Source organism: Selaginella moellendorffii, unplaced genomic scaffold (genome assembly GCF_000143415.4).
Source record: "Selaginella moellendorffii unplaced genomic scaffold, v1.0 SELMOscaffold_207, whole genome shotgun sequence".
Lineage (NCBI taxonomy): Eukaryota > Viridiplantae > Streptophyta > Lycopodiopsida > Selaginellales > Selaginellaceae > Selaginella > Selaginella moellendorffii.
Window position 1 is genome coordinate 33,618 of NW_003314467.1, and position 4,035 is coordinate 37,652.

Below are 4,035 nucleotides of genomic sequence, written 5' to 3' on the forward strand. Positions count from 1 at the left end.
CGAACTCATTCCTAGGTCTATCATTTTTGTGCGCCGTGTTCTTGGTTCCGCTGAGCGCAGTGAGCGTTGCTTGTGTAAGCGGCGTTGTGAGCTGTGGTTTATGCGTCTACAAGCGGTTGCGGCATTGCGAGCGCCATTGCGAGCGGCAGTTTATGCGAGTGGCAGTTTGTGCGAGCGGCGCTACGAGCAGTTGCGGTGTTGCGAGCGGCGCTACGAGTAGTTGCGGTGTTGCGAGCGGCACTGTCTTTGGTGTGGCTACCGCTTCCTCTTGATATTCGGCACTTGTGCTTCCTGGTATGTTCACCATTGAATGGTTTAGGACCACATTTAGAAATGGCATGAGGCCACATGCCATCTTGGGCCCTTGCAATTTCATGGCTAGCGTATTGTCATGTATGTTTTTACTTGCCTGCAGCTGTGTGTATATCAAGATGGCATGAGGCCTCATGCCAATTTTGTGAATGCGAAATTTCACGTGGGTGTCAATAGCATGTTTGAATAATGGCATGTGGCCTCATGCTATTTGGTATGTTATGATTTAGGCCATTCTCCCATCATTTTTTGTATGGTCTTAACTTCTTTTCTGCACTTTCAGAATGGCCTTCAGGGTTGGGGAAAAGGTTTACATTTTGAATGGTGGGAAGAGAGTTGCAAAAAGGACCCTTGTGTCTATGGATCGGAACTTTGTTATACACTGTCAAAGGCTTGGGGAAGGCAATGCTGCTGTATCAGTAGAGAATGTCTTCGATGGGAATGTGGTCGCTATTGAACGAGGAGAGATGGTCGTCGGGGTAAATGTTGTTGTTGCCTTGAAAAATCTGCAGAAGAAAGTAGATGTTGGGGACAACACAAGTGCGACGCATGTTCCCTCCGTGGATCTTAAGAACCGTGCTACATGGATTCAGGCAAAGGTGTTTCTAAACAACCCCGAGGGGGAGGTGGTAGCTGAGGGCTTAGCCACAGTTGTCGATCCAAGAGATGCGGTTGCTAATCAAGAATTGGGCTGGGATGATATTGGAGTTGCGATTTTAGAGGTTGTTGACACAGAAGAAAATAGTCTAACTATTGGAAGCATTGTGCGGTGGAAATTGAGGCATTTAGTGTTTGAGAATGTGAAGGATTCACAATCAAACACCACTACAACTGATGACAGAACATCTCTTCATGGGAAAAGAAAGTACACCTTCCTACAGCGCAGCCAAAGGGATCTGAGCAACGAACCGAAAAGGCAGAAAATGGCGATGGAGGTTCGAATGGTCTCGACAGTTGCTTGTTGCAAGAGGAGGTGTTGTCAACATGCTGATTGGGATGCTATTGAAGAGGAGAGAGCAAGATACAAGACATTGTCCTGGAAGGCAGCTCGCAATTTTGTGTATGAGGCATTACGGTCATTTGTTGATGCTTCAGAACATCAGGTGGGGGGCATGGTCTTCCAGAGGGGTTTGGTCTGCATGAAGGCATGGAGAATCATTTATGGAGTCCCTCGAACCACATTCTACAGAATCAAAACTGAGTTCGAGGAACAAAGGGTTCAACAGGCAGTCCATGGGAACGACGGTACGCACAAAACCAGGGGTCATGTTGTATATGGAGAGGCAATCTTCAAGAGGTTTGTCGAGACATGTAGCGAGCAGCAACCACATAAAACCCGCCTCTTGGAAGATGGAACACGAGACACCCAACGAGTTCTACCTTCCATGTATACCAAGGGGGCCATATTGGAAGATGTGAATCGGGAACTCCAGAGTAATGGCTACAGGAAGCTGAGCCAATCTAGATTTAGTAGATTGTGGAGCAACAGGTTCAGGGATGTGAGTATAGGAAAGTACTCCAGCTTTTCAAAGTGTGACGAGTGCACTGCTATCAAAATGGCTTTGTCGAAGAATTCTTGCAGCGCTCAAGAGCGAGAGACGTTGGTTAGAATGCGGCTCAACCACAACATCGAGCAGAGAAGCTGCAGGACTGCATATTATCATAACAGGATTCTCTCCATGGAGAGACCTGACTCTTACCTCTGCATCATCCACGACAAAATGGACCAGAAAAAGACGTGCTTACCTCGACTCAATCCTGCTCCCAAGGCAATCTCTTCATCGATGCAGCTGCCTGTGTCTCTGTTTGGCATAATCGCTCATGGGCATGGTGCCCAGAACTATGGGAACTTCTTTGTACCTCTATGGGGTGGCGGGGGTGCAAACATGATGATTGCGTCCCTAGCAAAACACTTAAGGTCTCTGCAAAGTGCGCAGACTGAGCTGAACGGCCAACCCTTGCATAAGGCCCTTGTCGATCGAACCCCATACAGGGTTCAGCTGGAGGAGGAGCAAAGGCTTGCAGTATCGCGTGGGGCCCCATGCCATCCCAGTGAATATGTTGGCCGTCAGATTGTAGGGTTATCACGTGAGGCCTCATGCCATTCCGACGAGGCTGGTCGCCCGGTGAATGCACAGCCTCATCCAAATGAAGCAGAATCTCAAGGAAGTTCTTGCGGCCGATGTGGCCTTCCACCCCATCTTCTGCTCCAAACAGACAATGCTGGCAGTGAGAACAAAAACATGTACGTCTTCGCGTACTTGGCGATGCTTGTTGCCAAAGGCATATTTGAAACGGTTACACTTGGCTTTCTCATGGTTGGGCACACTCATGAAGACGTCGATGCCATGTTCAGTCACCTGGCAGAGTCCCTCCAGCGATCCAATGTCCTCACCCTCCCACAACTCTACGATGAATTCCAAAATTGCATCAAAGGCACTGTTGAAGCTGCACTTGTGACAGAGGTTCCAGACTTTAAGGGGTTTGTAAGAGGCTACATCAGGGACGGATCCGAAACGCTGATTGGCCACTCCAAGCCTCTTCAGTTTCATTTCAGCATGCGTGACGGTGCTCTAGTGATGAGGTACAAGATGAGAGAATGGGACACAGTGTGGCTCCCAGTGGATGGCATTGAACTCTTCAAGAGAGATCCCATAACTGGGGAACCTATGATTCCTCAGGGTTCCCCACAGCCGATGCACCCGGATGGACTCAAAGACCAGGAAAGTATAGTGGCCGGGATTAGACAGCATATTGCCTTCTGGAAGAGGGGGTTGGTGTTTGGTATAGAATCCTATTTTAAGAGGTGCAAGCCTTTGCTCAAATACTGGGAGAAGATTATATTTGCTATCCAAAATGGGCCGGTTGTATATGAAGAATTGGAAGAGTCCTTTTGGCCAGAACCCAGAGCACCAGATAGTAGCGGAACAATGTCCTCTGGAAATGCAGTGACAGATAATGATGTTGAGGATCACTATTGTGGGCCGAGGAACAAGAAGCCGGATTCAGCATTCAATCCAGTACAGGTCTGCAAAGGAATGGTCGTGCTTGTCAGACCCAGTAATAAAAAACAAATGATATGGGTGGGGCACTGCATCACTGATGCAGAGGAGGACGCGGAAACTAACTCCTTCAATGTAACTGTGGAGTGGTTCAAGCCAAGTTCCGGATATACGAAGGATTGCCTAGAAAAGAGATGGGTGCTGAATCCAAGGGATCCCAGCATGAGCATATCGGTGGATAATGTTGTGCATGGTTGGATGCGGAAGCAGAGTGCCACCATCACCTTGCCAGACCATGCAAGAGATGCAGCAAGAGCATTCATAACCCGAGTTCAAGGTGAGATTCATTAATATTCCTTTAGTAAGTTTCTAATGTATTTTATTTCAAGGTGAACAATCCGAATCTGAATCAGAGGAGGCTTGATATAGTGTGTGAGGTAAAACAAAGATGATGTGACATATGCATTTACCAATCACACGTGCATAAATCTAATAATATGGCATGTGGCCCATATTAATGGCACATAAACCCATATTGTGGGCTTACGTGCTTTATGTACCATCATTCCCTTGCAGTGTGTGTGTTGGTTTCCTTTTATAACACAACGAACTCCATATTTTAGGGTGAAGAGCGTTCTCATGGCAAGCACAAAATCTGTAAGTGAGGTAGAAAAGGAGACGGAGAAGGAGATAGGTGAAGATGTAGAATATATAAGTCTTC